Source organism: Zonotrichia leucophrys, chromosome 2 (assembly GCF_028769735.1).
Source record: "Zonotrichia leucophrys gambelii isolate GWCS_2022_RI chromosome 2, RI_Zleu_2.0, whole genome shotgun sequence".
Lineage (NCBI taxonomy): Eukaryota > Metazoa > Chordata > Aves > Passeriformes > Passerellidae > Zonotrichia > Zonotrichia leucophrys.
The window spans coordinates 13,511,520-13,526,766 of record NC_088171.1 but is presented as its reverse complement, the minus strand read 5'-3'; the positions used below and the strand labels follow the sequence as shown (position 1 = coordinate 13,526,766).

Sequence of the window (15,247 nt, the reverse complement as noted above, 5' to 3'; positions counted from 1 at the left end):
TGTGTGTAAAATTTTTGAGCTAACCACTTCCTATTTTTAACACTGGTGGAAAGAGGCCCATCCAGAAGGTGATTCATCAGTTTATTTTAGGCACTTAACCAGGGCTGTGATGGCCTTGGAGATGAACCTGAAATAAGCCACTCCCTGAGGTGCCCATGCACATTAAGACTCAGCATCCCAGCTTCTGAAGCCAAGTGACTACATGAAAAAAAGTTTCAGTTCAGGTTTTCATTAAACTTCCTATCCACTGATAATTCAAAGAAAAGCTAAAGAACAAAACCAGTAATGACTTAGGAATAATTTAAGATACTTTAATTTTTTTTTCATATATTTTGGGCAAACTTTCTAGATTTTCAGTTGATTTCATCATCAGAATAGCTATAAAGAAGTTGACTGCTGCGTTTTTATTTTAGCTGTACTATGCCAGCCTTTTTGGAGGTTCCCTGCATCTGATATTGTGAGATCTCCTTCAAATTAGGAATAATATTTCTCAGAAAATTTTATTTTATTTTTTTCAAGTTAACAGTTATCTATTTATTTTAGTATTATGAATTTTGCATACACCAGGTAAAGAATCTTATTGCTGCCATTAAAGTTCGGTTACTTAGCTGTAGAGAAAAGAATACTTGGCTTATTTTGAAAGGTCAGCCATATTAATAGATGTTATTCAAAATCCTCAGAGAGGATCATGAGAAATTATAGTGTTTCTAATATTTTATATCAAGTCAAAAATCACACTTTTTTTTAAGGAGGGAAAAAGTAATTTACAGCTGTTATAAATAAAGGCAGCTAAGTTAACTAGCATTACAAATGTTAAACAATATTTGCAAGACTTGTTGATGAACAGCAACAAGTCAGGAATTTTGAAATGCCATCTTTACAGTTTATGTTAAAGTATTTCTAAATTTGAGTACTTATCTTCTTTGATAAACATGTGTTTATGTGTATGTTATCTTTATTTTATCTTGTATGTTATCTTTATTTTATCTTGAGGACTGATCATTCATGGAGATTAGCCTTGATAGAAAAAAGCTTATAACTAACTATGTGAACACTTTGATTGGAGAAAAGTGTTTACTAAAAGTGAAATCAGTAACTAATACAATCAGTTTATGTATAAAAGAATATCATCCATTAGAATGGTAAGATTTTCAAGCAAAAATCCTATGAATGTTGGCTGTTATTTTTCATTAAACTTAGACTTGGCTGATCCTAAGTAAATTAGTGCTAAAACCATTTTTTAAAGCTTTTAATTTTTATTTCTATTGATGCATTAGGTCTAACATATACAACTTTCAAACAGCTCCAAAGGATCCAACATTTGTAATGTGTGCCACATATTTAGGAAGTTTTCTCTCCCAAAATTTAGATGTCTTTAATTTGAAGATTTAATTATGGTTTTTTTTTTTTTTTCCTAGAGAAGTTGATAAAACTTGTAATAGATAATAGACATATTCTGTTCCTATGGTATTACTGAAGAGTTTTGAAATCTCCTGGAATATGTTGTTCTTACTTCCGACCTTTTTCTCTGATAAGGACTGAGGAATCCTTTGGATCTAGGATATAACCATGTATTTCTTCCACACTAACTAAATTAAAATCCATACTCTGGAAAGAAGCTTATTGCCAGGAAACTGGACAAATCTAGTGTTGGCAAAGCCCAGGTTTTATTTTTTTCATTTTAATATCTTAGAGATTCCTACAAGCTGTGGATCTGCACCACATCAATAATGCAATTAGCCAAGGCTGTAAACCAAAAGCACATGTGGCATGCCCAGGTCCTCAGCAATGACAGAGGTCACCAGCAGTGGGCACGGGATGTCCTCTGGCAGAGGAGCCACCTGCAGGGAGCAGTCTTTGAAGCAAGGGTTAATGGAGAGGTTAGCATGGTGATGCACTAGGTGGCTGAAGAGGATATTGCTGCAAAAACAGTCACAGGTGCAATTTATTTGCTCCTGTAAAGAAGCCCCAACAAGGAAAAACTTTAGGAGCAAAACAGACAGTATGTTGTGGTTATGTGTGCAATTGGAACACTTTTAATTATGCCACAGCAAAATGCTTCCTCTCAGCTAAAAGCTGCACGCAGTAGACTCATAGCAAACAGATTTGTTGCCTAGTGAATTAAAACCAGATTAGGAAATGCTGCCATTGCTCATTCTTCGTGTTCTGGTAAGACATAATAAGGGTTAATTTGATCTGTTTGGTCATCAAGGGCTACTGGAACCTGTGTGCATCTGTGTGTGTGTGAGAGAGAGAAGGAGGCAAAACAAATAACCAGGACAAATTTCATGCAGAGCCCTTGATTTGGCAGTGTGTGTCTATTGCCTGAACATGCAGGAGTTTAGGAGGTTTTGCATTTGAAATTGGAAAACTGATGTCAGATTTCAGCAGATTTCCAGGTGCTTACAGATGTCCAGAAGTGTTTCTAGAGTTGCTTAAGAAGGATAAGACTACTCTGACTTTGGCAATGTGGCCCTCTGAGTTAATCTACCAGTTTTGGTGCTTAAATACTTTAGGAATCTCATGCAGTTTTATGATCTGGTGTGCAGGTGGCTGCCTTTCAGAGATCAGCTTAGCCTGTCCCACTTCTCTGTCCTGTTCTGTCTATAAACTTCAGCTTCCAGCTTTCTCAGAGCTGGCATCCCTCATTCAGTGCTTTTTTTTCAATTCAACAGGGGCCCATCTCTCTTTCCACTGTTTTAAAATCACCCTCTTCATTCTGCAATGCCTTAAAATACAGGATGGTGAGTTCACAAAGATGTAGTTAAGACTAGAAGCTGAAGGAAGAGAAATATCATTCTTATAAGAACATCCACACTTCTTCCAGGCTGACCTCTTTACTAAAGTTATTCAAATTCCCTAAAGAGTAAAGTAATTGTTTTCAAATGTTTGTCCACAGAATTTCAGGTTCCATGGAATTTTTCTGCAAGGGAGTACATAAAGAGTAACCATTTTTGATGATTGTTAAACCATAGCTTTCAGTAACATTGGAAACAACTCTCACTAGGCTTAAATTTACTAGAAAATATTTATGGTGCCTACAGATTAGTAGAAAAGCATGAAAATCATCACAATAAGCTATGTGTTTTTCAGAAGTGATTATGATCAGTGAGTCTGGTGTGTCCTATCTTAACTTCTTCTTGAACTATAAGCCTACTGGCTCAAGGACAAGGCCCTGTGTAAAAAGGTTCCACAATAAATGCACAGAAAATGTGTTTCCCAAAAGCAGTAGTTTGCTGTTTGTACACCACATGGCTGAAGTGTGAGTTTGCAACAGCAACACTTGTGCACTGCATGTCACACACAGTCAAAATGGACTCTGCACCATTCAGTAGGGCCCTCTTAGTTTTGTTAAATCTTAGTTGTAAATACTAACTATATAATTGTTATATATTATGTCCTCATGAGCTGTTTGCAGAGCATTCCAAATAGGATCTCAGCTGGCTTTGCTGACTTTTAAAGTAAAATATGATGAGAAAAGGAGAGATTTGATATCCTTACTACAGCATAGAGGTGCATCACAGATTTTCATTTAAGGCTGCAAGAAATGTCATCTATACCAACACTTGCAAAATGGTCAGGGTATGCACAGGCCTGTGGGACCTACTATGGACCTATTAATTACTCAGATGCCAAGTGACAGAAGGTGACAGGTTTGATGGATGTCTGACCAATATTACAGCTTACAACTTTTCTGATTACCACTGCAGGAAGCTGAAGACAGAGGATTTGAGAATGAGAGATATGAAGGTTTCTCTTTGTAGGACATCTCTGCTGGCACAGAATGGTTTCTACCACAAACTTGCTGAGATTCCTACTTGTTAAGAGCCATATGTGCTTGCAACCAGGACATTCTCATAAGTGAAATCACAGATGCCTTAGAGTGCCCTGGGTTATTCATAGGATATTCTCACACCATGTGAGGTTTTTTGAGATTTTGTTCTTCTAAAATACTTTGTTGGCTCTATCCACTGTAGTATAAAACTTTTCACCACACATTATTCCACAAAAAAGTATTCAAGTTTGAGATTCAGCATTTCAGACAACCCTCTTCTCTTCCAAATATCAATCTTTTGCAACTCTATTTAGTTTATTTTCAGCTATGTTTTCCATGTAATCTTATGTTTCTTTGGATGATACTAAGAACACAAAAGCAGTAGTTGATGGAAAGGACGATATATGTTGTTTTTTAAAACTTTTTCAATCTAATTTTTCAGACATGAGATAAAAATCTCATCTGCAACATTAATGCTGGAAAGACTATTCCTTTTCCTAAAAAATGAAGATGCTTATCAGATGCTGATCAGATGTCAGCCAGCCTTTTTTTCCAGTTGTGCAGTACTGCTTCTGAAGGTTTTAGTCCTATTTGGAATTTCTTTTAAAACAATCAGGACGCTGGAAATATTTCACTGGAGAAAACTTTCTTATAAGTGTTTAAAAAAAACCAAGCAAACAAGCTTCTAATTTTCTAGTAGCCTTGGAAGCCGTGGAGAAAACTGGAATGCCTCCCTCAGTAGCTCTTTGCTGTGCTTGAGGACAGGCAGTAAATCCGGAGAGCAAACTGGGAATGAAGGGAAGCAGGAAAGGAAGGAGTAAGGCAAGCAGGGAGACTTCATCACCGCGGCGTTGGTGGTATAGTGGTGAGCATAGCTGCCTTCCAAGCAGTTGACCCGGGTTCGATTCCCGGCCAACGCAGCATCATTTTGACGCCGTTCCCAGCGGGGTGAGGAGGTGCTGCCATCCCTTAATCCCGGCCATCCTCAGGGATGCTAGAGCCGGGAAGAGGAGAGAGAGTTTGGAGAGGTGTAGCACAACCGGGATCCGGGTGGGAATCCCACGTAGTACAAGGGCCGGCAAAGATGTTTCTGCTAGAATTGGGATAAGGGGGTGACTCTGGGTTTATTGCGCACAGGAATTGTCAATAGGTGAAAAGGGCTTCCTTTGTGCTGGTGGGAGTGTGTGTTGCTTCTGGAGCAGTGGCGGTGTCCGGGTCTGGCCACACGACTGCAGATCAGTGGGAATTCTGCAGAAGTCTATACAGTGATGGTTGGAGACTGTGGCAGTTCTGATCTGAAGAAATAAGAGAGGGCAAAGAAGAGGAATCCTATTAATAGGAGAAAATATCTGAAGGCAGGGTGCAAATAGAATGTAGCCAGGCTGTGCACAGTGGTGCCCACTGGCAGGACAAAAGGGAAAGGGCAGAGACATGTTGGAAGGTGCCCTCTGAACTTCAAGAAGCACTTTTTCATTTTGGGGGTGGCTGAGCACTGGTACAGGTTGCCCAGAGAGAAGGTTGTGAAGTCTCCTCCCTGGAGATTTTAAAAAGCTATTTGGATATGGTCCTGGACAACAAAGCGTTCCTGCTTCAGCATCAGGGTCGAGCAGATGGCATCCAGAGGTCTCTTACAACCTCAGCCCTTCTGTGCATCAAGCCAAGCAGTCCAGCCAAGGTGAGAGGTGAGGGCAGAGGAGCACGAAAGGTGTTTGTGATTTCTCCAGGAGGGGGAACAGCACCAGGAGGGAGCTGAGGGAAGGCAGCCAGGGAAGGTGTGTCACTCCAGCAGAGCTAGAGCAGTGCATACAAGCTGTGATTCACCACAGAGACAGCAGCTGGTGCCTTCTGATGATACAGCAGAGTCTAGAGTCAGGCACCTCCCAGGAAGACTCGCTGTCTGTGCCCAGTCAGGTTCTCTGAGAGGGCCAACCAGTTCTAGTGATGCAATTAATCACTGTCAATCCCATGGCCCAGAATCTTGTTATACTTGAAATCTGACTCTTGACAACTCTTTCAGAGAAAATGTTCCATCTCAAAGCAATTTTGAAATAATTTCTATTATGTTTCCAAAAGCTGTTTATATGATGATTGCAGACAGGACCTACTTACATGGTGGGCTGCAGTGAATGGAAGAAAATGCAATTATAATGAATGTTCACCTCTTTTGTTTCAGAGTCCCTTTTTATTTTATTCCTCACAAAGGAGAAAATGCACTCATAGGTTTATAGAAATCGAAAGAAGGAAAGGGCTAAAGGTGCTGAGCTAGCCCAATGAGAAGTTCTAGCCATTTGCACTTCACAGCTGACTAAGAATGTGTAATGACTAGAGTTCCTAGAATGAGTGGAGAATAGGAGATACAGGCTGTGAAAATGTAGTTAAAATACGCCAGGTAGATTTACAAAAGGTTGATATTGGGATGAGGACGAAACCTTCTAGAAGAGAAGACGTTCTGGAAGCAGTGGTTGGGTGGGAGACAAGGGACTGAAACTTAAACCAGAGTTTTACCTTCCCAGATTCTGATGGTAACTTTTTTGTTACTAAACTACTAAAATTAAGCTAATGGGTCAAAATTATTAATTGCCCTCTTGAATCATATTAGACTTCTACAGGGAAAAAATAAAAACAAAAACAAAATCAAACTTGTTTATATAAGCCTGGATCTAACTAGATGGAAAACCCACACATGAAAGCCTATAAAATGCTCCAAAAGGAGCTCCTGAACCACCAGGGATGCTCCACTTCAGGGCAAAGCCAGAGGCTAGATGGAGCAAGCAAGGCATCACACTCTTAGTACATGGGTTACTCAAGGTCTACTAACAGCCATTCCTATCAACTTCAGGCTTTAGACTGAGCTCTCAGGTGACAGGTGAAAAAGGAGACAACAGCAATATGAAACTGCAGGAGGGATTTGGACTCAGTGTGCTACACGTCCACAAAATATAAGTCAATACTCTATGTACTTGCTCTTGTAGCAGTTCTCATAGGTGTCACTGTGCTTGCCAGATGTGTTTCTCACAGTTTCTTATATCTGTAGTAAGTGGAAACACAAAACTTGGCATTTTCTCATGACATAAAGGCAGTAACTTTGCTGAAAACCTGTAAGGTATGATATGCTTCTGGATTTTTTATTTTTTACTGCACAGGAGGGCAGTAGCATGATTTTTTGTTCAGCTCTACTTTGACACAGTTGGAATTGTGCAAAGTCTTGAGATGTCCTTGTAGTGGGCACAGTGGCAGCATTCTACGCTAGCAATACTCAATTATAGGGTCTCACAGCTGACTGGCAATGAGCTGTGATGCAGCTTTGCAATCAGCTCCCAGGAAAGGTACAATGCCATTTTAGAAGCACGATGAAAACCACATTCACACACAGCTTCATTCACAGAATTGTGTCTTACAACCAGTGTATCACAGAATGGCCTGGGTTGGAAGGGACCTTAAAGATCTTCTGGTTCCAACTCCCTGTCATGGATGAAACCCCCCCTTCACCAGATTGTTCCAAGTCCCATCCAACTTGGTCTTGAACACTTTCAGGGATGCAGCAGCCATAATTTCTCTGGGCAACCTATTCCAGTGCCTCACCACCCTCACATTGAAGAATTTTTTCAATATCTAAACTACACCCACTCTCAGTTTGAAACCACTCCCCTTTGTCATGTCACTGTATGCCCTTGTAAATATCACTCTCCGTCTTTCATGTAGTTATTTGTCTTTGATTCATTCCTTTTTTTTTTGAGTACAGGGAAAGAATTTACCTATTGCTATTATGGATGGCTTAAAAACAGAAGGGAGAACTTACTCATTGCAGGAGCAATTATCTAAATATCAAAAATAAATTCTTTACAAAATTTGCAGCACTCTTCTTGAAAAAAAAAAAGTCCTTGAGCTTGAAACAAAAGTCCTTGAGCTTTCCATCCACAATAATCTGAGATTTGATATTTTAAATATCAAGCATTAAACTCAAACATCAAACTATCAAATATTAAAACTTTTTTAAAAGAACATCACAATTGTTTAAACAGTTAATGTGCTGACTGATATAATTCTACTGCGTTCTTCAGCTTCCTGCTCTAGTTCTGTGTATTCACATTTTGACATTTGTCTTACAATTAATTTTTATAATTTTAGAGTATAAAGCAGATACATTAATTTAGTGTTTGCTGCACACTTAATGAAAGTAAGTGTAAAAATATTGCGGATCCTCCACTTTTACATTTTTGGTGCTGGAAGGAAGGAAGGAAGGAAGGAAGGAAGGAAGGAAGGAAGGAAGGAAGGAAGGAAGGAAGGAAGGAAGGAAGGGAGAGACACATATATACACCCTCACGCCTTTCTGAGTGCATGATTTGACTAACATAGCCATAGCAGTCTTTCTGAAAAATGGATAATAACACAGTATATGTTTTTCCATTTCTTTTTTTCATCTCCTCAAAATAGACTCAGGTAGTTTTTTATGCTCTAGCAAATTTTTGGATTATCCAGAAGGAAAAATATACTTCCAAGAATCTTATGAAAATTCCATTAACACACATCTTGGCCTGAGACTTCTTTGAACATCAAAGTAAGCTACAAGTTAATTCACTGGCATGCAGCTGCATTTGGTGCTATGCTCATCATAGTGAGGAGGCCTTTTTCAGTTTCCATCTTTCACTGCTTATGTCAAACAGTTTACAGAGAGGCAATATAAATTCAGACAGAGTGCTAGGAATGCCATCAATGAGTTTGGGAGTTTACATTGTGTTTGTGTGAGGTCACTGCATGTTGTCTTCAATGATCAATGGCCTGGTGAATGCTTTTAAAGCCAGGGGCTACCCTCAGTGTCTTCAGTTACTCCATGTTAGGTTATGTTTTATTAGAAGGGCTCAGGCAACTCTTCTCTTGCATTTTTTTATAATGGATTTGTGACTGTTCAGTGTTTTTTGGTGGCATTTCCCTGTATTCATAACAAGAAGTCAGGTGACCAGTAAGATAAATTATATTTAACCTAGAGGTGACAGATGTAGCAGAGGTGAAAAGGTTATATCTATTAATAAACAAAGTTTGAAAGCCTTTTAGCACCATCTTTCACATCACTCTTATCTGACCTTTTGCACAAGATGACTTTCACAGGGTTATTACACTGAGTAGGGGAAAAAACCAACTATTTTTGTGGTTTTTTTTTTTAATTAAAAAAAATTAATCATTAAGAATTTCAAGTTGTCTTCCTGAATGAATGAACGAATGAAGTGCTGGTGGTACTGCAGATGAAAACTGGATGGCAAACTTGGATTTTTCACTTGGATGAAAAAATATGGTAGGTTTATTTTGGTCCCAGTGGGTGCTGACATTTTAACCTACTTATCTCTGATTTATTCAATCCTTGACAGTCCCAAAAAGTGATGCATTTTGCCTGAAGGCTCTGTAGGTGAGGCAAGTTGACATATGCTTTTTCTTTCTGTTAAGGGTGTAATCTCCTCTGCAGTCCAGTGAGTGAAGCAGGGGGAAATAGAAAAGGAAAATGTTCATGATAAGGATTATTTTTTCCAAATTCCTTGTGTTTATTGTATAAAATAACTCTTGGAGTTTACTTCATATAAATGCAGCCTCTAAAGATTAATGCCTACATGATCAATAGTAATCCACAGGTTGTTAAAAATAAAATTTATAGCATGGTAAAGCTAAAAATAGTTTGGGATATTCTTGAATAATTGTTTTTTTTAACTTCTATGCAAATAAAAATACTCAGAGAATACATAGATAGACTCTATATGGACTAGGATCAGGTGGAAATACATTTTATACTTCCACACTTAGACAACTTCCAATACACCTCACAGACCTCTAAGATCATCAAGTCTAAGCTTTGTTCCAATACCACCATGTCAACACAACCATATCAAGAAGTGCCATACCTGCTTGGCTTTGATAGGTTTGACTTGTTCTGAGTTCCAGAGATAGTGACCCTCCCACTTTCTGGGAAGCCTGTTGCAATACTTAGCCACCTTTTTAATAATTTTTTTTTATAATATCCTCCTTAAATCTCCCCTGACACAACTTGAGGCCATCTTCGCTTGTCCTACCACTGCTTTCCTACCTCAGCTTTCTGCAATCTCCTCTCAAGAAGCTGTAGAGAATGACAATATCTCTCATCAGCCTGTTTTTCTCCAGGCTACACAGCTTCAGCTCCCCTGAATTTGGATTTATGGTTGAGACCCTTCACCAGCTTCATTGCCATTCTCTGGGCACACCCCAGCACCCAGGAGAGCCCAAAACTGGACACAGGCTTAGGGTGGGACCTCACCAGTGCCATGTCCGGGGGCACCATCACTGCCCTTGTCCTGCTGGTACAAGACAAGATGCCACTGACCTTTTTGGCCACCTGGGCACACTGTGGCTCATGTTTAGCTGCCTGTCAACCAGCACACCCAAGAGCTTCTCTGCTGGGCAGTTTTCGAGGCACTCTTCCCCCTGCCTGGGGTTGTTGTTACCCAGGTGTAGAACTCATCACTTCACCTTAACTCTGTACAATTGTCTTGGCTCACTGATCCAGCCCTGTCCAGGCTGGCCTGGGTCTCAGGGTCTGAAGTTTAGTTCTGTTGTATAGCACAGACAGATCCTGATCTTAAACTAAGTGTGATTAATATCAGGGAATTACCAGTAAAATCTGATCCTGCATTTCTGGGTTGTCTGCGAAGCTGAAAGGCAAGGGACCCAAGTGAAAGAAAAATGAGTGGGGTATGGTCAGAATGTCTTGTTTCAGGGAATAATTTCAGGGATTAATTCTGGGAGGAAGGACAGGGTCCCACCACCTTAGCTAAGAGTGCACACAGGAGTTTGCTTTTTTATACCTTGAGGAGAAAAACTTTGTGTTCCCAGCTAGCATTTGCAATGTTTTAGGATGCATTCGAAGCTGAAACTGAGGAAACTCACCTATACCTGACTGAAGAAATGTACTCCCGGGGAGCACACAATTTCCTTCCAGGGCTTGAAGCATTGGCTGCCTCCGTAACTAATTTGGTGTCCAGCCTATGGATTTCTGGGAAGATGTGTCATCTTGTCTAATGTCAAGTTGTGCAGCATGAGAAATGCAGAATCAAGAAGGTTATTTCTTCTACAACTGGCCATGCTGACTCCTGTCCTTTTAGCTATATAATAGTTCATTTTTTACTGGAAATCAGTTGATTTTTTTTGAAAAGTGAAATAAACCTTGATTTCTGCTGCTTCTTTATCTCAGTTTAGGGGTGAAAAACAAGTGAAACTCTGAATTTTTGTTGTTTATTCCCAATTTCCTTGTAGACATAATATAGAAATGGTAATTGGAGAATAAGGCCCTCTAGAAGAAAGAAACATTAATTAATGTTTTATTATAAATAAGTTACCTTAAGGATTGTCATTTTCATAGGTATGCAAAGATAAATAGTGGTTTAGAATGACATAATGTGTAACTAATTGCCTGATAGAAATGATTAGAAGTACAAAGAAAGCAGAAATCCTGACTAAGTTTCCACTTTATACTTTTGTCTCCGCATTTATGTACTTCTTTTTCATCTGAGGCTGTCAAACTACTTCAGAGCTATTAAAGTTAAATGTCATAGTCCATTTTCCAGCAGCAAAAGGGCAAAATTGACTGTTGATGCACCCCATTAATTTAGAGACCTAAGGCCTGATCCAAGTCTCCTTCAAGTCAAACAACACAGCTACTGACTATTGGAAATTGGCTGACACCAGTAGCTGCAAGCAAAACCAAAACAGGAAATTCTGTTCTCTCTGTTCTGCATGCTCAGCAAACCCTCATATGGATCCCCCATTTAAGAGACACTTTAACATATTATTCATTTAGCCATTATTTTTCATTCCATCCCAGAAAGTAATGTGTTATTCTCTCTTGATAAATAAACACACTCATATGTTTAGATGGTTTTCCAGAGAAGTAAATACCTCTTCCATTATTTTATCTACATTTCTATCAGATGCTTTGCAACAGTTCAAGTATAATAACCAGCCTAGTGCTCATCCCAGGCTTGTACTGAGTCTTCAAACTGCTAACAAAATGAAACATGAAATCAGGATTTATGTGACCTGGATGACATATGATCATTTTTTTAGATTAAAACAGCCCAGCCTAAACCCACAGTGTGCTTAATTGTTTCATATTCCCATTCACACCACTGCTTTGTGGCATTTATTTCTCTGACATTTCAGACTATCCCAAAGCAAACATTGCATTAATCCTTAGAGTCTTTGCTCATTCTCTTATCTGTTCATTGGAACTGAGACCTTTCTGTGCTCACACAAGAAGACTAGGATCATAAATAATGCCATTGTCAAATCATTCTAATTTCTCTTTAAGAATTCTTGATAATTCTAAAAAACCTTGAATAAAACCTTAGTAGCTGACTTTGGAAGGCAGCACTGGAAAGCTGCCATGAAGGGCAGCATGTTCTGTCATCAGCAATTTCTTATTTCCAGAATCTGAGCTTTAGGTGTACAACACAATTTTAAAAGAAGTTTCTGTAATTTCCTTATATTAATAAATAATTTCATATTATTACAGTTTCACTTGAGAAAAAACTGTTGATGACTAAAGCTTGTACACTGCAGGTACTAATGAGCACTGAGGTCTCTTCTCTTTGGAAATTCAATAGGAAATGAAAAGGCAGTTTTTTTAAAAGAAATTATATTTATTAGCAAGGAAAAAACCCATGCTGGATTAGGTGCTTCTACAGCTCCTATTACCATAAAGTTAGAGCAACTTGAAGTTTTCAGTGTTTTTTGAGAAGTAGTGAAGAACTGTCCTTCCCAGTTTTGCAGATTGGTGAAAAAAGGCAATGGAGCTGCATTTTGTGTCTCTAAGGCATAAAAGAAGCCAACCAACTGCCTCAGGAAAATCTGTGACATAGCAGCTACTTGAATCCAGATTTTCTAATGGTCTGACCAGTGGGCTGTTCTTCCCATCCTGCAATTGGAAAAGTTATTTTAAAACTGCAAATATACCTTTTGGTGCCTCAGAATAGTTTCCTCTCAGCAACTTCTACCAGCAGCTTGTATTCTGGTGCCTCTCACCATTATCTTAATTTCTCCCTGTGGTTTTGCAGACAACTCCCTCCACTTCTTTCATTCTATCCATTCCACTTGGAATCTGGCCCCACGCTCCCCAGCCTGCTTTTCAGTGCTGGGAAGAGGAAAGGACACATCATTAGTGCTCAATGGTTTTCTCAGCAGGTAATCCTAGCCAGATAAATTAGTCCATATATAAAGCCCTAGGTCAGAGGGTTTTACTTTGTGGACAGTGGGAGGGTCTGAGTTTCTGTGCAGTGAAGACAAGTCCTTAGAGAATGCCTCAGCACAGGCAGTGCTTTTTGCTGGCAATTAGAGCCAATTTGGTGTAAAATTATAGGTCTCGTGTCTTTGAACGAGTATGCTGAAACAGTTATCTCCAACAATTTTGTGGTACAGACATACAATCACAACAAAGCCCTGTGAATCCATGAGAGATTTCCATGGGGAATCAGGGTTAGAAACATCCAGCCCCTGGCAGTCTAATTAGCCATAGTTTGTTTTGCTGACTGCAGTCTTTAAAGTCTCCAGTTATCCCTCATACATGGTAGAACTGGTAGACCATTAGGGTCACAGTGCTCCTGTGATGTGTGACCCAGTCTGGATTCTGGTGGTTTCGTGCCAGAGAGGATTGTCCTGCCTGCCTGGGCCTGGTCATTTGGATGTCACCACAGTGCCCCACTGTGCTGCTGGCGAGGGGCTGAGGTGACACGATGAAAAGGGGAGATCTTCCTTCTCTGTCCTCCTTTGTATCTTCCATGGTGTGAGGCCTTGATCCCATTTCTGTCCTTCTGAAGCCCTTACTCATGGCATATAATATTAAAAATCACCTGGGAGACTCTGTGGCATAGCTTGACCAGAGAAGGGTTAAAAGAAGTTAGTAGCATGGCATTAGGCAAGCCTGAAAAATCTGTCCAAAAAATCTGGATAAACACCTAGGTCGATTAGACCTCACTGAGCTTTGTCCTGCCAAAGCTGTCTGGCTGCAGTTTTTGGCTGGGTAATTTAAAATCATATCACATATGGATACACTATACTGCTTTTACAGGAGGGTAACCTTAGCCATAGTTTAACTCAAGTGTTATGTGTTGTGAATCTCTCCAGATAACTCAGTCTGACCACCAGTACGGGACAACTTTTCATTCAGAGACTTTTGTTTTACATTCCATAATAAGTTTACTTAATATAGATTACCAGATACTCCAGAGAGAATCAGCTGCCATCACTGTTTAGTTTTTTCTCTGCAGAAATCAAATTAAATAACATATCTAAATCCTTAAAGCAGAGCGGCAGTGTCTGTTCTGGCTCCATTTTCACTTGTGCAGCACTTTTTTTTAGGAGAAGAAACCTCTTCATGCTTTCTCAGGAATTCACTAAAGATTAGTTTAGATTCACTAACAAGGGAGCCTGGTGGAAACTCCATAATGTTCCAATTTTCCAGTTCTTCACCACAGATGTATTTTCTACCTATGGCAATTACATGCATCAGGATGGATCATAAAATGGTATTCACTAAATTTAATTTACAGTCTCTTGTATGGTTCCAAGTTAACTTTTGATTTTGATGGAAAAAGACATAGCCTTAAAACCATCAAACTCTCTTAAATAAAAGCCAACTACTCTTTTTTTTTTTTTAAAGCAAATTTATCTTCTCACTCTGAAATATGAATTGAATCTTTGTGGAGTCAGCAATGCCAGGATTTCAGTGGTGCACTGAACTAAATAAGGCCATAAAAAATGTGTCATTTTGCACCTCATGAAAATGAGTTTAGCCAGGTCTCATCCTCAACTTGTGCATAATAACCAGAGACATTTCAACAGAGATATCCTGATACAGTAGCTTCAGAAGAGGATTAATGTACCTTTAAACTATATCAGTTTTTATTGGCTCACATATTTAAAAGAATCCAAGATTTCTTGGCTGATATTAAATGGAAACTCTCTCAGAACACTATTATACTATACTAGACCCATAAACTGCATGCCCACTCTTCCCTAGGCCTCCTGAAAACTGCTTCCTGCAGTGTCTTTTTAACATGCACAGATATGTAATATTAATCAATTATATTCTGGGAACTTATTTACCTTAATTCTTACATGATGCTTCTGGATCTTTTTTTTTTTTTTAATTAATCCATGGATTTAAGGGTGGACCTCTGTCAAATTTTTCACTGTAGAGCATCCTGAATAGTGGCTAAAAAATCATTGTCCATATGTAAGATCAATGTTTGGAATGCATGAATACACTTTAATTGGTTTTCAAGTGATCAGCATGGAAGACTGATGGGTTTTTACACATACCCTGGCAAAAAAGAGAGTTTGGAGATTTCTGCAGCAGCTGGAAAGAGCAGCAGCATGTGCCCAGCCATTTCTGGAGCCAAAAAGCAAATTTTCTGTGCAGCAGAGCCTAAAAATCTTTGGTTGAAATACCCTTAGTGA

At 39.1% G+C, this 15,247-nt stretch overlaps 1 non-coding gene across 1 annotated transcript; it reads left to right on the top strand.

Moving 5' to 3' along the window:
- Positions 1-4,623: 4,623 nt before the first annotated feature.
- TRNAG-UCC (transfer RNA glycine (anticodon UCC)) lies at positions 4,624-4,695 on the top strand. The gene has a single exon. It is a non-coding gene; the product is annotated as a tRNA-Gly (tRNA).
- Positions 4,696-15,247: the final 10,552 nt, after the last annotated feature.